The sequence below is a fragment of the Protopterus annectens genome, chromosome 8.part0 (genome assembly GCF_019279795.1).
Source record: "Protopterus annectens isolate FY-2018-M chromosome 8.part0, PAN1.0, whole genome shotgun sequence".
Taxonomy (NCBI): Eukaryota; Metazoa; Chordata; order Ceratodontiformes; family Protopteridae; genus Protopterus; species Protopterus annectens.
The window spans coordinates 1332308468-1332335205 of NC_056741.1; the positions used below are offsets into that span (position 1 = coordinate 1332308468).

Consider the following 26738-nt stretch of genomic DNA (forward strand, 5'->3'; position numbering starts at 1 on the left):
CAGTGATGTGGTACATAAACAAACAGGGAGGAACCCATTCTTATCCCCTGTGCCGGCTAGCCATGTCTGTTTGGAACATGGCTCTGGAATTACAAATCCAACTTCAAGCACAGTTCCTGCCAGGCAAGGAAAACACGCTGGCAGACAACCTAAGCAGAAATATGACAGATCCACACGAATGGAAGTTGCATCCTCAAGTTTTTGCAAAGATAATTCAAGCATGGGGAAGGCCAGATATTGATCTCTTTGCTACTCACAGAAATTACCAATTGACAAAATTCTGCTCAAGGACCTATCATCCACAGGCCTGGAAAGTGGACGCACTTTCTTTCAGTTGGACGACAATGACAGTTTATGCCTTTCCACCTCTTCCTCTGCTGCCCAAAGTTCTATTAAAAGCCAGAGCAGACAGACCAAAGATGATTCTCATTGCTCCAGACTGGCCAAGACAACACTGGTACCCTCTCCTGAGTATTCTGACGCATTCCCCACCATGGATCCTGCCTCTAATGCCTCTTCTGTTAACCCAGCACAACTTCAAAACTCTTCACAGTCAGCTGAAAACACTCAATCTAGCCGCATGGAGGATTCCTTAAATTCACAACAGACCCTCCTCTCCAAGGAGGTGCAGGATGTCATTTTGGAGGCCAGAAGGCCTTCTACTAGAAAAGCCTACTCCGCAAAATGGAAACGGTTTTGTGCCTGGAATCAGAAAAAGGGACAGAATCCTGGAATACTGAATTTACCTCAAATATTACAGTACCTAGCTGAGATGTTAAGCAGTGGACTTTCATTCTCCTCCATCAAAATCCATGCCTCAGCCATTTCTGCCCAATACAACACTGATCCTCCTTTATTCTCTCATCCTCTCCTAAGACAGTTCCTCAGAGGGGCTAAGAATATAAATCCCCCAAGGAAGCAACCAGTGCCTGCTTGGGACCTCAATTTCATTCTAGAAAAACTGACCCTGCCTCCATTTGAGCCAGCTGCTTCAACAGAACTGCAATTTTTGTCATGGAAAACAGCCTTCCTTCTGGCTATCACCTCAGCACGCAGGGTTTCGGAACTACAAGCCCTCATGGCTGTGCAGCCTTTCATCATTTTCCATCAGGACAGAGTATCCTTACGAACCAACCCTTCCTTTATGCCAAAGGTAGTATCCAGTGTAGCCTTGAATCAGGCTATCCACTTACCTACCTTTTACCCTAATCCACAAAACAAAGGGGAGAGACTACTACATTCCTTGGACATTCACAGACAGCTTCGTTATTACTTGGACAGGACAAAGCCATTCAGAAAATCAGAGCAACTCTTTGTGTCCTATGCTACAGGTGCTCAAGGGAAGGCTATTTCCAAACAGACAATCTCAAAATGGATAGCCCACTGCATACGCTTTTGTTGTTCTTTTCATGGTAAAACTATACCTACAAGCATCAGATCTCACTCCATAAGGGCCACAGTCAGTGGGGTTCCTACCAAGGATATTTTGGAAGCAGTCACTTGGAGTTCTGTGCATACTTTCTCCAAGTACTACCACCTACCATTATACTCCAAATCTAGAGCGGGCTTTGCCACTGCAGTTTTGCAGGGCATCCTTGCTCCTCCTAGTTCCACTTAGTGCCTACCACCCCTTTTTTTAGCTTTGGGATTCTACCCATCTGTTATGACTGCAGCTGTGTATGCACAATGAACATAGTACAGTTTTGTACCTACCATAAATGTAGATGTTCGAGTGCTAATACAGCTGCAGTCCAGGTTTCCCTCCCTCCTTCCCCTCTTGGAACAGGCCTAATGGCTAAACACCTCCTCATACAACCTGATTGGGGTATTCTTTTATGGTGTATTTGCTTGCAACTACTGTTTTTTGATTATATTGCACTGCATTATTACATAAATTCATGTTTTGCCTTCCTTCTGGGGGCACCTGACATCTGGGGCAAGAAAAACTGAAGAAAATGGCGTTGGCTGGTTCCTTTATACCCCTGCCGCACTGACGTCAGGGAAGAAGCGACGACATCCGACGCCGGACCTAGACTTCGGAATTCGGCCGACCGAGGACCCGCCTGACGGCAGGATAACCCATCTGTTATGACTGCAGCTGTATTAGCACTCGAACATCTACATTTATGGTAGGTACAAAACTGTACTTTCTCGCTTGGAAGCAAGTTACCCAGGATTCCTGGGTCCTATCTGTTTTAAAACAGGGATGTTCATGTTTCACTGTTGCAGTCATTACATTTGGGTTATCTGCTTGCAGGGAGCCCTTAGTATTCCTGATTATCAAAGTCTTGGGTCCTGCATCGGTTGCTGTCTCATCTTCCATGGCGTCAGGTAGTCAGGGGTATAAAGCATGCAGCTGATGCCATTACATCAGTCTTTCTTGCCGTGTGGTGCACGAAGCAGAAGCAGTTCGCAAGTGCTGGTTGGCCGACTCCTGAAATTTTTGTTTTCGAGTTTCAGATCCGAAGTCTTCAACAAAGCTAAGTACCCCATTGGGGATCCTTTTTCTTGCTCTAAACAGATGTCAGTAAAAGTTAACAATTGTATTACTTGTGGAAAGCAAATACCTCATAAAGATTTTCATTCGTACTGCATTCCTTGCTTAGGCCCAGACCACGATGTCCCTCGCTGTCAGTTTTCTGCCTTATTCAAACCTCGAACTATTCGTTGTCTGTTCATTTTTGCATCTAACTATTTTGGTACTCTGTTCAGTTATCCAGAAATGGTTTCCCGACTACCGACATTCCGAAATAACACAAAGATAAAGACAGAGATGGGCCGCATAGGTCCAAAGCTGCCGACGACACTTCTGTTAAACTAGTTGCCAGTTTGCCAGTACTCAGTGAGGTGCTTTCGCAGCCCTTGATACCTGCTACTTCAGATTCACAGGCCTGTACTGAGACCCATTCGGAGTCCGGTATGCCGCGAGATGCTTCTTCGACTATGAAACCTGAGGATGTCTCTACCTTGGATGGATCTGGAGCCGCTGTGCAGGCACTGGCTTCTGAGGGTGTATTCAGGCCTACTGACTTCCATATTAAACCGATGCCATCTTCTTCAAGGCCTAAAACTCGATCCACGCCTAGAAAACTGATGCCGAGACCGCATGGTCAGGCCCCTATGCCTAAAAAACAAATGATAAGAATGGCTGAAGACCTTATTATTCTAATCAGGTAAAGCCAGCCTTCTCCCTCTAAGAGACCTAGAACTGATTTTCCTTCTGATTCTTCTGATCAGGATTCTGAAATTTCTGTTTCTTCTGATTACCAGTATTTGCCCTTATCTACGTGTGAGGATTCTGATGCAGTGGACTCCATTCCCTCTGCTTCCCCTTCAGAGGATTTCTCTTTTGGTGAAACTTTGCATACTCTTAGGGAGCATTTCCGCTGGGAAAGCCAGGATTACTCTGACTCCAAAAAGAGGCTTAGGGAATTCTTACTCCTACCTTAACACAGGCCTTTAGCTTTCCCTTCTGTCTGTACTGGACATTGTAGATGATGCCTTCTTGGAATCTAGCCTTGCCCCTGACACTTTACCTCCTGCTCCCAGAAAACCTGACCGGTATTACAGAGTACCTGACTCTCACAAGTTCCTCTTTAAGAATCCTACTGCGGATCCTGAGACCATTTCACAGGGGCCCAAAGGCATTAAGGCTACTACTGCCAAAAACCCTACCCCCTCTGATAGAGATTCCAGGGCCCTGGACATATGGGTAAGAAGGTATACACTTCTGCTACTTTGGCCATTAGAGCCTTAAACTGCCAGTTTCATATGTTAAAGTATCAGCAGCATATTATTGGATTGCTTGAACAGAAAATGATGTTGATTCCTGACTGCGCTGAAAATAAAGATTTACAGGATTTAATGCATTCTGCTGAACAAGTTGGTAAACATACTTTGCAATGTGGTTTGATTCATTAGAATCATCTTGCAGGGCTGCTGTCACTAGGTCTGTACTTAGAAGGCATGCTTGGCTTAAGGAGCAAACTTTGCCAGGTCATGTTAAAGCTAAATTACTGTATGCTCCCTTAAACCAAGACCGGCTGTTTGTTAACAAAACAAAAGTACTTAAAAAGATGAAGGAAAAAGCTAAATCTATACAAACTGTTAGATTTCCTGCAAGTACAGCCTCCCAGATTTAGTAGGCACTGGCCTTCTAAGAATTGGTCCTTTCCTGTCTCTTCCAGGCCTTCTCAGTCCAACCCAGAACCAGCAGACCACCCAGGCATCAGTCTCAAGGTGCTCACAGGCCTAAGCAGTGGGGGGCTCCCACTTCCAAAGCTGGAAGTAGTAATATCCCCCCTTATAGTAAACTGTCACAATGACTTAACTTTAAACCTTCCAAGTCCTACTCAGCTGACTGTTCCTTTAGAGAGAAAGATTGCTTTGTATGCAAAAAACTGGGAACTCATTACCCAAGACAAATGGGTTTTAATTATAGTTTCCCAAGGATACAGATTCCACTTCCACTCCTTACCAACCCCAAATGGTTGGCCAGACCTACCCCCAAATCAGTGGGCAGAGGCTCAAAAGCAGGATGTCCTTCAAGAATGCAACTGCAGTCCTGACATATGGGTTGTCCTGCCTCAGGCAGCCCCTCGGTCGGCCAGATTCCAAAGTCTGGGTCCGGCGTCGGCCGATGTCGCCTCCTCCCCGACGTCAGAGCGCCTGGAGTATAAAGGCATCCGCCGACGCCATCTTCTCCAGTTTTTCTTGCCGCGCAGTGCCCGAAGCAGAAGCAGTTCGCAAGTGCCGGTCGGTCAGCTCCTGTGTTTTCAGTTACCGGAGTCATTTAAAAGCTAAGTACCCCATTGGGGAACATTTTTTCTTGCCTCAGCCGATGTCAGAAAAAATTGAAAAAGTTAATAATTGTTTGTCTTGTGGTAAACAAATACCTCATAAGGACTTCCATTCTTACTGCCTCCCTTGCCTGGGCCCAGACCACGACGTCTCGGCCTGTGCTTGCTTTAATAAGCGCACACTCAGGCGCCAGGCAGAATTTGCCGAAGACTTTTTTGGCGAATCTTTCGCTTATATCATGCCGTCGGAACAACCAACAGCACAATCTACCAAAAAACGCAAGGACCGGGACCGACATCCTCGGCCCGCGTCGTCCACCGATACAATGCCTAAGCCCTCCGCGAGTGCATCGGTCCCTTCGGAAGCGGTAATTCAACCGCCCCAGGCCGACGACACCGCTTTAACGCGTTCTTCGGCCCCGGATATTTCAGCGGTGCCGGTTGTAGATTTTCCTCCAGAAACCGAAGCTCTAGATTTGCCCGACACCATTCCGGTGGACAAGGTTACCCCTGCACGTGGGGCAGCTGGGCCTCCGGTATCCATGTCCATCAAGGCCTTTGCACGTGCTAAGGCTGCCAGCCAGGCCAAGGCCCATCCTAAATCTATTTCTCAGGGCCCCTCTTCTGATAGACAGATCATGACTCTTGCTGCAGATCTAATCTCTCTTATCAGGGGTTCTCAGTCGCACCCAGACAGAGGTTCTCAGCCGCCTGCAGATAAAAGGCCTAGAACTGAGCAGACAGACACCCTCTCTTCAGATGAAGCCTCTGGAGATTCAGAGCACTCAGATACCCAGGAAGAATCCTTCCAGGCCTCTGAGGACTCGGATGCTGAGGATTCAATTCCCTCTGCCTCCCCTCCAGAGGATATTTCTTTTGGTGAAGTTCTCCACTCCATGAGAGAACATTTTCAGTGGCAGGGTCAGGAATTCTCTGACTCCAGGAAAAGGCTACGTACCTTCCTTAAGCTACCCCAACACAGACCTTTAGCTATTCCTCCAGTGTTGGATGTCCTTGATGATGTATACTCAGACTCCAGTGCTTCGCCTGATTCTCTCCCTCCTGCTCCTGTCAAGCCTGACCGATATTACAGGGTCCCTGAAACCCATAAGCATCTCTTTAAGGCCCACTCTGTGGATCTAGAAACTATTTCACAGGGCCCCAAAGGAGTGGCTACTTCCTCGGCCAAAAACCGTCTGCCCGCTGACAGGGAAGCTAGGTCCCTAGAGAGATGGGGCAAAAAAGTTTATACCTCTTCCACCCTTGCCGTGAGGTCACTCAACTGCCTTTTTCATATCTTTCAGTACCAGGATTACTTAATGGATGATTTGCAGAAAAAGTTAGCCTCTCCTGAGCCTATAGATAGAAAGGCATTGCAGGATTTGGTTCATAATACTCAGCAGGTTAGCAATCATTTTCTTCAGTGTGGTTATGATGCATTGAAGGCTTCATGTAGGGCAGCCATGACAGGGGCCGTTATACGTAGACATGCTTGGTTGAAAGAACAGCCACTGCCAGACCATGTTAAAGTTAAGCTCCTGGAGGCACCTCTGGAAAAACAGAAGCTTTTCGGTACTAATGCACAGGATGTGTTGAAGTCTATTGAGGAAAAGGCAAAATCAGTACAGACTGTCAAGGATTTCCTCCAGGTTCAGCCTCCCAGATTCAGCAGGAATTGGCCTTCAAAGAATTGGTCCTTTCCAGACTCAGACAAGTTTCAAAGGGGAAAAAACAGGCATGCTCGAGGTAGAGGGCAATACCGAGGCTCCTACAGGGGCCGCCAATGGCAACCACCAAATCAGAGAAGTGGCGCAGGGAGTTCACCCGCACCACAGGGACAAACACAATGACTTGACTTTCACTCCGCCTACCAAGGCTCAAAGAGAAGCACCTCTAGGCGGAAAATTATCCTTATTCTCAAAGAACTGGCACATTTTAACCAAAGACAAATGGATTCTGGACATAATAGACAGAGGTTACAGGTTCCACTTCCACACCTTTCCAACGAGACAAGGCATGCTAAACCTGCCACAAAATCAAAGGGCAGAGGCTCTCTTACAAGTTTCAAAGCTGTTACAAATAAAAGCTATAGAAAAGTTCCTCCTCAGGAACAAGGCCAGGGATTCTATTCAAGACTGTTCCTTGTTCCAAGAAAAGAAAAGCAATGGAGGCCTATACTGGACTTGTCTGTTCTAAACACCTTTCTCATTGTGTCAAAATTCAAAATGCTGACGTTACAGCAACTCCTTCCCATGCTGGGCAAGGGGTCTTAGCTGGTTACTCTGGACCTCAAGGAGGCATACCTGCATGTCCCAATCAGACACAGTTGCAGAAGATACCTCAGATTTCTTGCAGGAACAGAGCATTATCAATTCTCAGCATTGCCGTTTGGCTTATCTACTGTGCCCAGAGTATTCACGAAATGCCTGGCATCAGTAGTTGCACATTGCAGACTCCAGAGGATTCAAATATACCCTTACCTGGACGACTGCCTCGTACCAGCAGACAGCAAGCAAACCTTGATAAAAAACTTGGACTATGTCATTCAGTTGCTACAGGCTTTGGGATACACAGTCAACATTCAAAAATCAAGACTATTGCCATCCCAAAAGATTATTTTTCTAGGAGCAAAACTGGACACATAATCACAAATGGCTTTCCTCACAGAGGAGAAACAACAGCATTTACCAGATTACTTCAAAAGCCTAGCAAAGCTTACCCAGCTGACCACAAGGAAGATCCTGCAGGCCCTGGGTTTCATAGCATCTTGCATTCTTCTGATCCCTCTGGCAAGACTACACATGAGAAAGCTACAATGGTACCTAAAAAGCTTATGGTCTCAACACAGCCACAACCTAGAAGACGTAATACCACTCATTCCATGCCTGCAAAGGGAATTTTTGTGGTGGGCTCAAGCAAGCCATTTAAACCAAGGCATGCCTTTCAACAAAGTTCAAGCAAGTCAAAACATTACAACAGACGCCTCAGATAATGGATGGGGGGCACACATGAAGGACAGATGTATTCAAGGTCAATGGACTCCCACGGAAATGCCTCTGCACATAAATCAAAAAGAGATGTTGGCAGTGATACATGCAATAGAAGCCTTTGGAAAATCTCTTCAACAAGGCCATCTGCTAATAAGGACAGACAACACCACTGTCATGTGGTATATAAACAAACAAGGAGGCACTCACTCGTATCCCCTCTGCAGACTAACAATGGCTCTTTGGGAAAAGTCCCTGAAACTGAACATCCATTTGCAATCCCAGTTTGTTCCGGGCAAGGACAATGTTCTGGCGGACAGGTTGAGCAGAAATTTCGTGGATCCACACGAATGGATGCTGCATCCACACATTTTCTCACAAATAACAACTGCATGGGGAAGACCGGACATAGATCTCTTTGCTTCTCATCTCAATCACCACCTGGACAGGTTCTGCTCAAGGACACACCATCCTCTAGCCTGGAGAACGGATGCTCTCTCCTTCAGCTGGAATACCCTAAAAATCTATGCATTCCCTCCTCTAGCATTACTGACCAAGGTGTTGCTGAAGATCAACGCAGAGCAACCAAAAGGAATATTGATAGCTCCAGACTGGCCAAGGCAGCATTGGTATCCTTTGCTACTGAGCATAACTCACACCAAACCGTGGCCCTTGCCCCAATGGCCTCTGCTCCTGACTCAACACAATTACAGGACTGTTCATCTAAACCTGCAAACATTACAACTGACAGCTTGGAGGGTTCCATGACTTTGACCCATGCCCCCCTCTCCGAAAAGGTTCAGGAAATCTTGCTAGAAGCACGCAGACCTTCCACCAGAAAAACCTATTCGGCCAAGTGGAAGAGATTCATCATCTGGAATGCCAAAAAGGGCCAGGATGCATCAGTGATGAGCATACCTCAGATATTAGAATACTTGGCAGAAATGTTTCACAGTGGCCTCTCGTATTCTTCCATTAAAATTCACGCTTCAGCAATCTCAGCAAATTACAACTGTGACCTACCTGTGTTTTCGCATCCCTTGCTAAGACAGTTTCTAAGAGGGATAAAGAATATCAAACCTCCCAGAAAACCACCAGTTCCTGCATGGGACCTCAACTACATCTTGGAAAAAATAACTCTTCCTCCTTTTGAACCAGCAGCATCTTCAGAAATGCAATTTCTCTCCTGGAAAACGGTCTTCCTGTTGGCAGTTACCTCAGCAAGAAGAGTCTCGGAGGTACAGACCCTCATGGCAGTACCTCCCTTTCTCATTTTTCATCAGGACAGAGTTTCTCTAAGGACCAATCCTTCATTCATGCCAAAAGTAATATCCAGGGTGTCTCTAAATCAAGCAATTCACCTGCCTACTTCCTTTCCCAAGCCTCAAAATAAAGGGGAAAAGCTGCTGCATACTTTAGACATACACAGACAATTACGCTACTACTTGGATAGAACAAAGACTACCAGGAAGTCTGACCAACTATTTGTAGTCTATGCTGCTGGAGTGCAAGGAAAGGCAGTCTCCAAACAAACAATTTCAAAATGGATTGGACACTGCATCAGATTCTGTTATTCCTTCCATGGAAAGGGTGTGCCAGCCAATTTTAGGCCACACTCAACCAGAGCTATAGCCACATCCACAGCCTTTCTAAGAGGAGTGGCTACAAAGGACATTCTAGAGGCTGCTACATGGAGCTCCGTGCATACATTTACCAAACACTACAACCTGCCTTTATACTCCAGATCCCGAGCAGGCTTTGCTTCTGCAGTCCTGCAGGGTCTTTTAGCTACACCATCCCTTGCTTAGATCCTACCACCCCCAGCTTGGCTATGGTATTCAACCCATATGTCAGGACTGCAGTTGCATTCTTGAAGGACATAGTACAGTTTTGTACCAACCATAAATGTAGATGTCCGATAGATATGCAACTGCAGTCAGGTTTTCCCTCCCTCCTACCCCTCTGCTTTTTCCTTGGGTCCATTCCCCCTCTTCTTTTTAGCTGGGGATATCTGTTATGGTGTATCTGTTTATTACTGTTGTGCATGTCTGGAATTTTTTGCTTATCCATTCACAAAATTTAGCCTTCCTTGGAGGGCACCTGGGGCAAGAAACACTGAAGAAGATGGCGTCGGCGGATGCCTTTATACTCCAGCCACTCTGACGTCGGGGAGGAGGCGACATCAGCCGACACCGGACCCAGACTTTGGAATCTGGCCAACCGAGGGGCTGCCTGAGGCAGGACAACCCATATGTCAGGACTGCAGTTGCATATCTATCGGACATCTACATTTATGGTAGGTACAAAACTGTACTTTCTCTCTCTTCTAAGCATCAGGGCTAATCATCCTGTCCCACAAGAGGAATGGGGGAAAGTTTTTACTCAAGACTTTTCCTGGTACCCAGAAAAGACCATTCCTGGCATCCTATCCTGGACCTATCTATCCTAGACAACTTTATGGTAATCCCAAAATTCAGAATGCCAACTCTTCATCAGCTGCTTCCCATGCTAGGCAAAAATGCCTGGTTAGCAACACTGGATTTAAAGGAAGCCTACCTGCACATCCCAATAAGGGAATCTTGAAGAAAATACCTATGCTTCAGAGCAGGCTACATGCACTATCAGGTCTCTGCACTGCCCTTTGGCTTATTTACTGCGCCTAGGGTAGTCACAAAGTGCCTAGCTCCAGTCATTGCATTCTGCAGGCAAAGAAATATTCAAATATACCCATACCTGGACGATTGTCTAATTCAGGCAGAAAGCCAGGACATACTATTAAATCATCTGGTATTTGTAATGAAATTACTAGCTTCACTGGGGTACACCATAAATGAAAAGAAATCACATCCAGTACCCTGCCAACAAATTGTATTCCTGGGAGCAAGCTTGAATATAACTTCCCAGATGGCCTACCTCATGACAGAGAAACAAGTTTGACAGCCTACTTCAAACTACTGGCCACAAAGACCCAGCTGTCTGCAAAGAAAATACTGCAAGCCCTGGGGTTCATGGCCTCTTGCATTCTACTAATTCCATATGCAAGACTGCATATGAGGAAACTACAATGGTATCTAAAAAGCCTATGGTGTCAACATTCTCAGGACCTAGAATCAATGATTCTGATCATTTCTTCTCTAAAGACAGAGTTTCTTTGATGGGAAGAGGCCTGCCACCACAACAAGGGACTGCCATTCACACTATACCCTGCTGCCCAAACCCTAACAACAGACATATCAGACTATGCGTGGGGGGCTCACTTGGCAGGGCAGTGCATTCAGGGCAAATGGAACCAGAGTCAAATGCACCTGCATATCAATCAAAAAGAAATGTTAGCTGTACAGAATTCTCTGACAGCCTTCAAGGACCACATTCTTCAAGGAACATTATTGGTAAAGACGGACAACACCACTGTTATGTGGTACATAAACAAGCAGGGGGGAACCCACTCATACCCTCTGTGCAGACTAGCCATGGCTCTGTGGAACACAGCCTTGAGCTACCAAATACATCTACAAGCTCTCTTCCTGCCAGGCAAGCTAAATACACTGGCAGATGACCTAAGCAGAAATCTCATGGACCCACACGAGTGGAAACTGGAACCAAGGATATTCAGCATGTTGAAAAGCAAATGGGGGAGCCTAGAGATAGACCTGTTTGCCTCCCCTCAGAACTACCATTTGGACAACCTTTGCACAAGGACTCCCCGCAGACAAGCTTGGAAAGTGGATGCCCCGTCATTCACCTGGAAACAACTATCAGTTTATGCCTTTCCCTCTCTGCCTCTCCTCTTCAAAGTTCTACTAAAGATCCAACAGGACAAACAATGGGCAATACTCATTGAATCAGACTGGCCATGCCAACACTGGTACCCCCTCTTGCACAGTGTGTCATGGCTGTAGAACCATGGCACCTGCCTCAGACCCCTTCCCTGCTCTCCCAGCAGGAGGGCCAGATTCTGCACCACCAGCTTCAAACTCTGAACCTTGCAGCCTGGCTAATTACCGGAGCCCTCCATTGCCATCCCTCAGTAAGCAAGTGATGGATGTCATTCTGGAGGCAAGGTGGCCTAGTACTAGAAAATCCTATGCTGAAAAGCAGAAGATATTCTGTTCCTGGAGCCAAACTCAGGAGATGGGCACAACAGTGCCCAATTTACCGCATATTCTTCAATACTTAACTGAGATGCTTCACACGGGCCTTTCCTTCTCTTCCATTAAAAGTCATGCCTCGGCCATTTCAGCACATTATAATACTGAGCCACCCTCTTCTCTCGTCCACTGCTGAAGCAATTCCTGAGAGGGGCCAAAAACATAAGACCACCCAGGAGAGCCCCTACTCCAGCCTGGGACCTTAACTTTGTATTGGAAAAGCTCACTCTACCTCCCTTTCAGCTTGCTGCAACTGCAGAGTTGAAATTCCTTTCTTGGAAAACAGCCTTCCTTCTAACCATTACTTCAGCAAGAAGGGTGTTTGAATTACAGGCTCTCGTGGCAGTGGAGTCTTTCATCATCTTTCATGCAGACAGAGTGTCCCTCAGGACCAATCCTTCCTTTATGCCCAAGGTGGTATCCATTGTGGCCCTTAATCAGTCCATTGATTTGCCAACCTTCTTTTCTAATCTACAGAACAAAGGGGAACGAATACTGCACTCCTTAGACGTGCACAGACAAATTTGATTTTACTTGGACAGGACTAAGCCTCACAGGAAATCTGACAGCTGCTGGTGGCATTTGCTGCAGGGGGAGAGGGGAAGGCCATTTAAAAGCAAACCATTTCTAAGTGGATAGGCCATTGCATTAATTTCTGCTATAAGCATCATGGAAAACCTACCCCACAAGGGGATAAGACCCCATTCCACCAGGACTGCATCTACTTCTACAGCCTTTCTCAGAGGCATTCCTACCAGGGACATCCTAGAAGCTGCTACCTGGATTTCTGTGCATACCTTCACCAAGCATTACCACTTGCCAATTTTTTTGTAAATCCAGAGCTGGTTTTGCCAATGCATTCTTGCAGGGCCTAATAGCTGGTCCTAATGCTCTTTAATTGCCTCCTCCCTTCCTTAGCTTTGGGAATCTACTCAAAAGTAATGACTGCAACAGTGAAACATTACAACATAGTACAGTTGAGTGCACTTTACCATAAATGTAGATGTTCGAGTGTATTCACTGTTGCAGCCCTGGATGTCCTTCAAGGATGCATCTGCAGTCATAACATATGGGTTGTCCTGCCTCAGGCAGCCCTTCGGTCGGCCGGATTCCAAAGTCTGGGTCTGGCCTCGGCTGATGTCGCATCTTCCCCGACGTCACAGCTGCTGGGGTATAAAGGCATCAGCCGACACCATTTTCCTCAGTCTTTCTTGCCGCACGGTGCCCGAAGCAGAAGCTGTTCGCAAGTGCCGGTCGGTCAGATCCAGAGATTCAGCTACCGAAGACTTCTAAAAAGCTAAGTACCCCATTGGGGACTCTTTCTTGCCTCAGCCGATGTCAGACAAAGTAAATAATTGTTTAACTTGTGGGAAACAAATACCTCATAAGGATTTCCATTCCTACTGCCTTCCTTGCTTAGGCCCAGACCACAACGTATCAGCCTGTTTAGCCTGTGCCTCCTTCAACCGACGGACTCTTAGACGTGGGTCGGAGTTTGCAGAAGAGTTTTTTGGATCCGCTTTTGCATATAAAATGCCGTCGGAGACTCCGACTACGCATTTAGCCAAAAAACGCAAGGAAAAGGACCGACACTCGCGGCCCGCGGTTTCGGCTGAAACCACGGTTAGGCCTACCGCGAGTTTCTCTGTTTCGGCTGAAACAGAGGCCTCAGTTCTTCCTTCTGCCGAAATCATACCTCCGACAACCGAGGCCAGCGAGGCCCCAGCCGAGTCGGCTACAGAAATCCCTACCGAAAAAGCAAGCGCACGAGAATTGTCCGACACCATTCCTTTGGACATTTCCACTCCTGCACGTGGGGCAGCTAGGCCCCCTGCTTCTATGTCTATTAAGGCTTTCTCCAGGGCTAAAGCAGCTAAAATTACTAAAGCTTTACCTGCAAAATCAACCTCACAGAGACCTTCCTCAAGTACCCAGATTGTCAGTCTTGCTGAGGACTTTATTTCTCTGATTAGGGGTTCCCATCCTCACCCAGACAGGGCCTCCCAACCTCCTCCTGACAAAAGGCCCAGGACTGAACCCCCTGAACCTCTCTCCTCTGACTACTCCTCGGATGGATCTGATTTGTCAGACCATCACGAAGGGCCATACTCACCTTATGAGGACTCTGATGCAGAAGACTCTATCCCTTCTGCTTCCCCTCCAGAGCAATTCTCCTTTGGGGAAACTTTACACTCTATGAGGGAACACTTTCAATGGAAGGGTTAGGATTTTTCAGATTCTAGAAAAAGACTAAGGACTTTCTTACACTTGCCACAGCATAGGCCTTTAGCCATACCACCTGTGCTAACTGTAGTTGATGATGCATATAATGATGTCAGCTCTGCCCCTAATTCACTTCCTCCGGCCCCTGCCAAACCTGACAGATACTACAGGGTTCCGGATTCCCACTTCCACTTGTATAAGGCCCATGCTGCAGACCCAGAAACTATTTCTCAGGGCCCGAAAGGTGTTGCAGCTGCCACTGCCAAAAACCCACTACCCTCTGAAAGGGAGTCAAGAGCATTAGAGAGATGGGGAAAAAGGTTTATACATCTGCTACTCTTTCTGCCAGGACTTTAAACTGTCAATTCCATATGATACAGTACCAGGAATATTTGTTAGACCAGCTGAATAAAAAGCTTTCTTCTCCTGAACCTTTAGACCGTAAGGCCCTTCAGGATTTGGTACACAATTCTCAGCAGGTCAGTAATCATTTTTTAAAATGTGGCTATGATGCACTGGAAGCTTCATTTAGATCAGCTATGACTGGGCAGTAATTCGTAGACATGCCTGGCTAAACGATCCTTGCCGGACCATGTTAAGGCTAAACTCCTAGATGCTCCAATGGAGAAACAAAGTTTATTTGGCTCCCCTGCACAGGAGATTCTAAAGAAAGTGGAAGAAAAAGCAAAATCTGTGCAAACAGTTAAGGATTTTCTGCAGGTCCAACCTCCGAGGTTCAGCAGAAACTGGCCTTCAAAGAATTGGTCTTTTCCAGACAACTCCAAAGCACAGAGGGGCAGGAATAGACGCCCAAGCGGCAGAGGTCAATCAAAAGGTGCCTACAGGGGTCGCCAGTGGCAACCTGCCAACCAGAGGAGTACTGCCACAGCTGCAACTACATCCACTTCCACAGGACAAACACAATGACTTGACTCTGACTCCGCCTACAAGGGAACAACTGGAAGCACCCTTGGGCGGAAAATTGGCTTTATTCTCAAACAACTGGCATTGCATTACAAAAGACAAATGGACATTGCAAACAATAGACAGAGGATACAGGTTTCATTTCCACACTTTACCAAGAAGGAGCGGAATGCCAAACCTTCCACCAAACCAGAAGCCAGAGGCTTTAAGACAAATCAACAATTTACTTCAGATGAAAGCAATAGAAAGGGTACCATCTACGGAACAAGGCCAAGGGTTTTACTCCAGACTATTCCTTGTACCAAGAAAAGAAACCCAATGGAGGCCTATTCTCGACTTGTCCGCACTAAACACATATCTCATTGTGCCAAAATTCAAAATGCTGACCCTACAGCAACTTCTTCCCATGTTGGGCAAGGAGTCTTGGCTGGTGACTCTAGATCTCAAGGAGGCATACCTGCACGTCCCTATACGACTAGATTGCAGAAGACACCTCAGATTTCTTGAAGGATCAGAGCATTATCAATTCTCAGCATTGCCATTTGGCTTATCTACTGCGCACAGAGTATTCACGAAATGCCTGGCATCAGTAATTGCACATTGCAGGGTTCAGGGAATTCAAATCTACCCATACCTGGACGACTGCCTAATACAAGCGGAGAACAGGACAAGACTTACAAAGGATCTGGCCTATGTCATACACCTGTTACAGGCCTTGGGATACACAGTCAATATCCAGAAGTCAAGACTAGTGCCATCCCAAAGGATAACCTTTTTGGGTGCGGATCTGGACACAATAACTCAGATGGCTTTTCTCACAGAAGAAAAACAAAAGCAACTACCAGTCTACTTCATGGCTTTGACAAGACAAACTCAGCTCACTGCAAGGAAAGTCCTGCAGGCCCTGGGTTACATGGCATCTTGCATAATCTTGATCCCACATGCCAGGCTGCATATGAGGAAATTACAATGGTACCTAAGGAATGTATGGTCTCAACACAGGCACAGTCTAGAAACCATGATTCCAATCATTCCATGCCTGAAAAAGGAATTCCTCTGGTGGGCCCAGGCATGCCAGTCCAACAGAGGGTTGCCTTTCACCAAACCACATCCAAGGCAGACCATCACCACGGACGCCTCAGACAGAGGATGGGGAGCACACATGGAAGACAAGTGCATCCAAGGCCTATGGACTCGAGATCAGCTGAATTTGCACATAAACCTAAAGGAGATGCTGGCTGTGAAACATGCAATCGAGGCATTCAAATCATTCCTCCAGCAGGGTCATCTGCTGATAAGGACAGACAATACCACAGTCATGTGGTACATAAACAAACAGGGAGGCACGCATTCCTACCCTCTATGCCGGATGGCAATGGATCTGTGGAACCTAGCCCTGGATCTCAACATCCAACTGCAGGCCAAATTCGTACCAGGAAAAGAGAATTCACTAGCAGACAGCTTAAGCAAAACTACCACGGATGCTCACGAATGGATGCTGCATCCAGACATCTTCAAAATCATAACAAACAAATGAGGAATGCCAGAGATAGACCTGTTCGCCTCCTCACTCAACAACCAACTAAAGAAATTCTGCTCAAGAGTATACCACCCACAAGCCTGGAAGGTGGACTCCCTCTCTTTCAACTGGAATGCCCTAGCAGTGTATGCTTTTCCACCACTTCCATTGATGTACAGAGTACTACTGAAGATCAGAGAGGAACAACCAAATGTGATACTGATAGCTCCAGACTGGCCAAGGCAACACTGGTATCTGCTGCTGAGAAGCATGTCTCGGACAAACTCATGGCCTCTACCCCTATGGCCTCTACTTCTAACGCAGAACAACTTCAAGACACTGCATCCAAACTTGAAAACACTGCAACTGACTGCCTGGAAAATTGCCTAAAACAAAGCCAAACTGCCTTATCTCAAAGGGTCAAGGACATAATCCTGGAGGCTTGTAGACCCTCCACAAGAAAGACATACTCAGCTAAATGGAAGAGATTCCTCATTTGGAGCGCTTCAAAGGGTACAAATGTCACACTGGCAAACCAAGCACACATCCTAGAATACTTAGCAGAACTGTTCCACAATGGCCTGTCATATTCTTCCATTAAGATCCATGCTTCAGCAATTTCAGCAGAATACAACATGGATCCTCCTATCTTCTCTCACCCTCTCCTCAGATAATTTTTAAGAGGGATCAAAAATGTAAAACCTCCAAGAAAACCACCTCTTCCTGCATGGGATCTCAATTTTGTGCTGGAAAAATTAACACTACCTCCCTTTGAACCAGCAGCATCAGCAGACTTACAGTTCTTATCTTGGAAAACTGCTTTCCTTCTAGCAATCACTTCAGCAAGAAGAGTATCCGAGTTACAGGTGCTAATGGCAGTGCGGCCTTTCCTTATTTTTCACCAGGATAGAGTGTCTCTGAGAACCAATCCTACTTTCATGCCAAAGGTGGTATCCAGGGTATCCTTGAACCAAGCTATTCATTTGCCTCGTTCTTCCCTAACCCACAGAACAGGGGAAAAACTACTGCACACCTTGGATGTACACAGACAACTACGCTACTATCTGGACAGAACTAAAACCAGCAGAAAAACTGACCAACTTCTGGTAGCATATGCAGCTGGAGTGCAAGGAAAAGCAATTTCCAAACGGACAATCTCTAAATGGATAGGAAATTGCATTAGTTTCTGCTACTCTTTTCATGGAAAGACAGCTCCTGAAAATATCAGGCCTCACTCCACAAGAGCCACAGCCACCACTACAGCTTTCCTCACGAGGGTGGCTACCAAAGACATTTTAGAAGCTGCTACTTGGAGCTCCGTGCATACATTTGCCAAGCATTACAATCTACCTTTATACTCCAGATCCCGAGCAGGTTTTGCAACTGCAGTTTTACAGGGGATCATAACTACACCATCCTTATCTTAGTACCTCCTCCCCCAGTTTGGCTATGGTATTCTACCCATATGTTATGACTGCAGATGCATCCTTGAAGGACATAGTACAGTTTTGTACCTACCATAAATGTAGATGTCCGATAGGTATGCATCTGCAGTCAGGATTACCCACCCGCCTTCCCCTCTGTGGTACTCCTAGGGTGCTTACCCCTCTTTCAGCTAGCTGGGGGAATCTATTATGGTGTATTTGTTTGTATGTATGTATGTGTATATATATATATATATATATATATATATATATATATATATATATATTGTTTTACTCTGTTTGGAATTTTCAATTTTTATCCAAATTTAGCCTTCCTAGAGGGCACCTGGCATCTGGGGCAAGAAACACTGAGGAAAATGGCGTCGGCTGATGCCTTTATACCCCAGCAGCTGTGACGTAGGGGAAGATGCGACATCAGCCGAGGCCAGACCCAGACTTTGGAATCCGGCCGACCGAAGGGCTGCCTGAGGCAGGACAACCCATATGTTATGACTGCAAATGCATACCTATCGGACATCTACATTTATGGTAGGTACAAAACTGTACTTTACCCTCCCTCCAGCCCCCTGACTTCTATTGACTGTACCTCTCTTTTTGTTTACTATACTTAAAGCTTTCTGGTGTATTTGGTTTTCATAGGTTCATAGATTCATAGGCTGGTACTAGGCTATCGGCCCTAGGGCCTGTACAAGCCTAGCCATAACAATTTCCTGGCTATTTCTTCCCACACTATTTACTTCCCTGTATTTTTGTTGGAGGTGTAACCTTGTATATAATTGCTTCCCATTATGGGGGCACCTGACATCTGGGGCAAGAAAAACTGATGTAATGGTGTCTGCTGCATGCTTTATACCCCTGACTACCTTACGTCATGGAAGATGAGACAGCAACAAACGCAGGACCCAAGACTTCGATAATCAGGCCGACTGAGGGCTACCTGCAAGCAGATAACCCAAATGTAATGACTGCAACATTAAATACATTCGAACATCTACATTTATGGTAAGTGTACACAACTGTACTATACTTCATGATCTAGGAGACAAGACCCTCTCCCAAAGGCGTCCCTCCCCCACCCAGAGACTAAATCCAACTTTCCCCCCAATCTTGCAAGAACTTCTGCCTCAAGGAACCATTCAAGAGGTCCCGCCCTCTGCAAGAGAGAAGGGATTTTACTCAAGAATTTTCTGTGTGCCCAGGAAGGAAGGTCCATGGAGGCTCATCCTGGACCTATCCCACCTCAACACCTTTCTCAGATTCCCCCCCTTCAGGACCCTGTCTCTTCCTGCCCTTCTTCCACTTATTTTGCCTCAGGCATTCATAGTGTCCTTTGACATAAAGGGCGCATACCTGTGCATTCCTATCCATCCACTATTCAAAAAGTACCTCCACTTCTCGGTGGATTCTGCACACTATCAGTTTTGTGCTTTACCCTTTGGTCTTTCTATGGCCCCAAGAGTATTTACAAAATGTCTGGCCCCAGTCATGGCCTTTGGTAGGATGAGGGGAATACAACTTTTTCCCTATCTAGATGACATCCTTATCCAGGCTATTTCAAATTCCATGACCCTCTAACATCTGCAGTTCACCATCTCCTGCCTTACAGGCCAGGGATTTACCATAAATCACAAAAAATCCTCCCTAATATCCTCTCAGGATCAGGTGTTTCTAAGATGTCAGATTCTGACAGAGGAAATGATGGCTTGCCTGCAACCAGAAAAGACTGTGACCCTCGTATCTTTCTTCCAGGGAATTCTTCCCCTCAAAACCATCTCAGCCAGGGAATTCCTCAGGATCTTAGGATTCATGGCCTCCACTAATCCCCATGGTTCCTCTAGCAAGGCTACACATGAAGTTTCAGTGGTACCTGAGGGTTATCTGGAAACAACACCTACATCTTCTGTAATTTATGATTCCCATACTTCCTTGCCTGTCCAAGGAACTGAAGTGGTGGATCTCATAGATTCAGTCAAATCCGGGCCTGCCCCTACAGCCCACACCCTCAAACCAAGACCTGTTCACAGATGCTTCAGACACAGGCTGTGGGGCAACCCTAAGATATTGGAGAATGACGAATGCATGGACCCGCACTCAACAAAAGGATCACATCATTATCAAGAAAATGAGAGCCCTGATGTTCTTCGTGTTTCACTGTTGCAGTCATTACATTTGGGTAATCCTGCTGGCAGGTTGCCCTCAGTCGGCCTGAATTCCAAAGTCCTTGGTCCTGCGTCGGTTGCTGTTGCCCCTTCCCTGACGTCAGGTTGTCAGGGGTATAAAAAATGCAGCCGACGCCATTTTCTTCTGTCTTTCTTGCTGCGTGGTGCCCGAAGCAGAAGCAGTTCGTAAGTGCCGGTTGGCAGACTCCTGAGATTTTCGTGTTCGAGTTTCAGATCCGAAGTCTTCAATAAAGCCAGGTACCCTGTTGGGGAAACTTTTTTCTTGCTCCAGACCGATGTCAGAAAAAGTTAATAATTGTATTTCTTGTGGAAAGCAAATACCTCCATAAGGACTTTAATTCTTACTGTATTCCTTGCCTAGGCCCTGATCACAACGTTGCTGGTTGTCAGTTTTGTGCTAGATTTAACCAATGCACTATTAAAGGTCGGTATGATTTTGCTTTAAACTACTTTGGACGCTGGTTTAATTATCCAGAAATGTCGTCGGATAACCATCCCACTACCGGAGTTCACAAAAAACACAAAGAAAAGGAGAGAGATAGACAACTGAGGCCCAAAACAGATGAAGCTTCTGCTAAGCCATTTGCCAGTTCTCAGTGAGGCGCTTTCGCAGCCCCTGATGCCCGCTACTTTAGAGTCGCAGGCCGCTACCGACTCCCACGTGGAGTTGGCCATGCTGCTGGAAACTCAGGGTATTGGAGCCTCAGATACTATTCTTTCAGATGGGTCCAGAGCGGCTGAGCAGGCACCGGCTTCTGAGGGTGTATTCAGACCTAAGCATCTTTACATTAAACCAACCTCAGCTTCAAAGGCAAAGACTAAAGCACCTTCCAAAGCAAAGAAACAAACTCAAGAGCCATGTGGACAGGCCTCTATGCCCAAAAAACAGATGCTCAAAATGGCCAAGACTTAATTACCTTGATCAGGGGTTCCCATCCCCCTCCTGATAAGAGGCCTAGGCAGGAGACTGACTATGAATCTTCAGATCAGGTTTCTATTTCTTCTGATTCCTCTTCTGATCAGGAATATTCTCTTCCCCCCCTATGAGGATTCTGATGCTGAAGAATCTATACCTTCAGCTTCTCCTCCAGAGGACTATTCTTTTGGAGAAACCTTGCATACCATGAGGGAGCATTTCCACTGGGAGAGCCAAGATTTTTCAGAATCTAAAAAGAGGCTCAGGGATTTCCTTTTACTACCCCAACACAGGCCACTAGCCATTCCACCTGTGTTAGATATTGTAGATGTGTTTTCGGAGTCTAGTCTTACCCCTGACTCCTTACCTCCAGCTCCTGTTAAGCCTGACAGATATTACAGGATTCCTGACTCACATAAATTCCTTTTTAAAAACCCTGCTGCAGACCCAGAAACTGTTTCACATGGTCCCAAAAGAGTTGAGGCTTCCGCTGCAAAAAACCCTACCCCCTCTGACAGAGATTCTCGGGCACTGGATAGATGGGGAAAAAAGGTTTACACTTATGCTACCTTGGCTATAAAGGCCTTAAACTGTCAGTTTCATATGCTTTAATATCAGCAACATGTCATGGCATTGCTTAAACAGAAAATGTTATTAAACTCTGAATGTGCAGAAAACAAGGACATGCAGGATTTATTGCATGCAGCTGAACAAGTTGGAAAGCATGCTTTGCAATGTGGTTTTGATTTTTTGGAGGCCTCCTGCAGGGCCGCAGTTACGGGTTCTGTAATTAGGAGGCATGCTTGGTTAAAGGAACAAAATCTTGCCTGATCATGTCAAGGTTTAATTATTAGATGCACCTTTACAGCATGATACTTTGGTGTTAAGGCAGAGGAGGTGTTAAAGAAAATGGAGGACAAAGCTAAATCTATGCCAACTGTCAAAGATGTTTTACAAGTACAACCACCTAGGATTAGCAGACACTAGCCTACAAAGAATTGGTCCTTTCCAGTGTCAGACCTCAAAGGGGCAGATCCAGACCCCCCTAGAGGCAGATCCCAGGCACAAGGATCCTACAGGCCAAAGCAATGGGGTGCTTCTATCTCCAAAGTTGGAGAAGACAAATCATAACCATACAGGAAACAGTCCCAATGACTTCCCCCTGCCGGCACCAAGCACTTATATGCTGGCAGCACCCTTAGGGGGGAAATTAGCACTTTTTTCTCAAAATTGGCACATTATAACACAGGACAAGTGAGTTCTAAATATTGTGTCACAAGGGTACAAGTTCCATTTCCATACGCTGCCAAAGACAAACGGCTGGCCAGATCTGCCAAAAAAAATCAATGGGCAGAGGCACAAAAACAAGTCTCATCCCTCATGGACATGGGGGCCATTCAACAAGTACCAGAGACAAGGATTTTACTCAAGACTGTTCTTGCTACCCAGAAAGGACAAGGCCTGGAGGCCAATACTGGACCTATCTATTCTGAACACATTCCTGGACATACCAAAATTCAGAATGATGACTCTGCAGCAGCTTCTGCCCATGCTGGGCAGGAACTCTTGGCTGGTGACTCTAGACCTAAAAGAGGCATACCTACATGTCCCAATCAGATAATTATGCAGAAGATACCTCAGATTCAAGGCTGGCTCAATGCATTACCAATTCTCTGCACTGCCCTTTGCTTATCTACTGCGCCCAGGGTCTTTTCAGAGTGCCTGGCACCAGTAATTGCATTCTGCAGACAGAGGAATACAAATATATCCTTACTTGGATGACTGTCCAAGTCGAGCAGAGAACAAGGACATTCTTCTACAGCATCTGGCATTTGCGAAAAGACTTCTAACATGCCTAGGGTACACAGTCAAAGAAAAGAAATCAAAATGAGTACCCTCTCAAGAGATAATATTCCTGGGTGCAAGCTTAAATACAACTGCCCAGATGGCTTACCTCACGCCAGACAAAGGCAACTGACTACCTATTTCAAAATGTTGGCAACAAAGGCCCAGTTATCTGCAGGCTTTGGGCTTAATGGCATCATGCAGCCTTCTAATTCCATATGCAAGACTGCATATGAGGAAACTTCAGTGGTACCTAAAAAGTGTTTGGACTCAGCATTGCCACAGCCTGGAAACAATGATTACTCTCATTCCTTGCCTACAACAGGAGTTTCGATGGTGGGCAAAGGCTTGTCACCAAAACAAGGGACAGCTTTTCACATTACCCCCAGCCAGGCAGACACTAACAACGGACGTATCAGATTATGCCTGGGGGGGGGCCCACATGGCAGGAAGATGCATTCAGGGCACATGGTCCTCAACCCAAATGCATCTACATATCAATCAAAAAGAGATGCTAGCTGTTCAGAATGCCCTGACAGCCTTCAAGGACCTACTTCATCCGGGACAACTACTGATAAAGACAGACAACACCACGGTCATGTGGTATATAAACAAGCAGGGGGCACACATTCTTACCCCCTTTGCAGACTAGCCATGACTTTGTGGGATACAGCATTAACTTACCAAGTACATCTGCAGGTGCAGTTCCTGCCAGGAAGGAAAAATACTCTGGCAGACGAACTAAGCAGAAACTTTATGGATCCCCACGAGTGGCAGCTGGATCCACAAGTCTTCAGCATGATAACAAGGAAATGGGGATGCCCAGACATAGATCTATTTGCCTCCCCTCACAACTACCAACTAAAAAGATTCTGCATAAGGACTTATCACAGACAAGCATGGAAAGTGGACATCCTATCTTTCAGCTGGAAAAACCTATCAGTATATGCCTTTCCCCCACTGCCTCTCCAAGGTACTCCTAAAGGTCAGACAGGAGAAACCAAAAATGATACTGATTGCCCCAGACTGGCCCCGCCAGTACTGGTTTCCAATTCTAAAGACTTTGTCTCAATGCCCAGCTTGGACCTTATCTCAAATACCTCATCTACTGTCCCAGCAAAACAATCAGATCCTGCACAGCCAACTCAGGACTTTAAACCTGGCAGCATGGCGGATAATGTAGGCCTAGTACTAGAAAATCTTATGCTGGAAAATGAAAGAGATTTTGTGCTTGGAACCAGGCACAAGGAACTGATACAGCTGTGCCAAATATTCCTCCGATTTTGCAATACTTAACTGAGATGCTGGGCAAAGGCCTATCCTTTTCATCTATTAAAATTCATGCCTCTGCCATTTCAGCTCATTACAATACAGAGCCATCAGTCTATTCGCATCCCTTATTAAAACAGTACCTCAGAGGACCCAAAAAGTTAAGGCCTCCAAGGAGATCACCAGTGCCTGCATTGGACCTCAACTATGTCTTGGAAAAACTCACCCTGCCTCCTTTTGAGCCAGCTGCTACTGCTGATATAAAGTTTTTATCTTGGAAAACAGCTCTGCTCCTAGCAATAACTTCTGCAAGACGAGTTTCAGAGCTACAGGCACTCATGGCTGTGGAACCTTTTATCATTTTATATCCAGACAGGGTCTCTCTGAGGACAAACCCAACATTTATGCCTATGGTGGTGTCCAGTGTGGCTCTTAACCAAACTATCACCTGCCAACCTTTTATCCAAATCCACAGAACAAGGGGGAGAGAATTCTGCATTCTTTGGACGTACACAGACAGCTTAGATTCTACTTGGACAGAACCAAAGTTTTCAGAAAGACGGAGCAATTACTGGTGACATATGATGCAGGATCACAAGGAAAGGCTATCTCAAAGCAGACTATTTCAAAGTGGATAGGCCACTGCATTCGTTTCTGCTACTTACACCATGCCAGGCCAGTGCCAGGCATTAGGCCACATTCAACCAGAGCTGCAGCCACTTCAGCAGCCTTTCCCAGGGGAGTACCAACTAAGGACATTTTAGAGGCTGCTACTTGTGAGTTCAGTGCACACCTTTACAAAGCACTATCATCTGCAACTCTACTCTAAATCCATAGCAGGCTTTGCCACTGCAGTTCTGCAGGGCCTCATAGCCGCTCCTAATGCTGTTTAGCTCCAGCCTCCCATCCATAGCTTTGGGACTGTACCCAAATGTAATGACTGCGACAGTGAAACACGAAAAACATAGTACAGTTGTGTACACTTAACATAAATGTAGATGTTCGAGTGTATTCACTGCTGCAGTCCAGGTTACCCACCCGCCATCCCCTTTTTCTTCTGATGGAACCTACCTTTCCTTCTCTGATTTATACAACCTATGTGGTGTATTGCTTGTAGATGAATGTAAAGTTTATATTACTGCTTGTATTTATTTATATATATATATATATATATATATATATATATATATATATATATATATATATATATATACACACACACACACACACAAATTTTGGCTACCCTTTTAGGGGCACCTGACATCTGGGGCAAGAAAAACTAAAGAAAATGGCGTCGGCCGCATCTTTTATACCACTGACGACCTGACGTCAGGGAAGGGGTGACAGCAGCCAATGCAGGACCCAGGACTTTGGAATTCAGGCCGATTGAGGGCAACCTGCCAGCAGGATTACCCAAATGTAATGACTGCAATAGTGAATACACTCGAACATCTACATTTATGGTAAGTGTACACAACTGTACTATACTGGCTTTGGATATTTTCAAGGGTCAGCTTCTCCCAGGTACCCTGAGGTGGTACACCGACATCACCACTGTGCTGTGGTACATCAACAAACGGGGGGGGGGGGTTGTACCTCCTATGCAAAGTAGCACTGCAAGCTTGGAAAATAGCACTGGAGAAAAAAATCTTTCTCCAAGCAGTATATATCCCCTGCACAGACAATGTGATGTCAGATTCCTTAAGCAGGACCATGACCCTGTCTCATGAGTGGATGCTGAACAGGGAAGTGTTTCTGGACCTCGTCCATCGATGGGGTATTCCGAATGTGGATCTCTTTGTCTCCCCCATGAACAGACAGCTCCTGAACCTCTGTTCCAGGGCACCTCACCCAGAGGCTTGGAAGGTGGTGGACACTCTGTCAATCTCTTGGAAGGGGATGTATACATATGCATTCCCCCCCTTCCCTCTAATTCAGAGAGTCCTTCTGAAAATTCAGGAGGAGCAGCTTCAAATCTTATTGACGACTTCCTACTGGCCAAGGCATCATTGGTTCCCCCTACTATTTCCTCTAGCCAAGGGCAATCACCACAAGTTACCCCAGAGAGTGAACCTGCTCACACAAGACAAGGGAACACTCTTACACCCTCAACTCCCCACACTGAACCTCACATTTTGGATGATAGGGTGTTGATTCCCTTCAGACACCTATATACAGAGGACGTGATCCAGATTCTGCAGGAAGCCAGAAAACCAACTACTAGAAAATCTTATCTCTCAGAATGGAAGAAATTTTCCTTATGGTGTCAGAAAAACAACTTACAACCACTGAGGGGCAGAGCCTCCAGTGGTCTTGTCCTACCTGTCTGAGCTTATGAAATCCGGATCATCATATTCCTCCATTAAAATCCACATATCTGCTTTCTCAGCTTGACTACCCCAGCTACCACCTTTAGCATCTAGATTAGAAGTCAAACTCTTTGTGTGAGCGGCACTACACCTCAGGCCACCATCTTGCCTCCT

General features: G+C 46.0%; 1 protein-coding gene across 1 annotated transcript in view; it reads left to right on the forward strand.

Annotated features, from left to right (window-relative positions):
• The window catches only part of SMURF2 (SMAD specific E3 ubiquitin protein ligase 2), a gene marked incomplete in the record, with an annotated part of 2869016 nt that overhangs the window by 526447 nt on the left and 2315831 nt on the right, over positions 1-26738 (forward strand).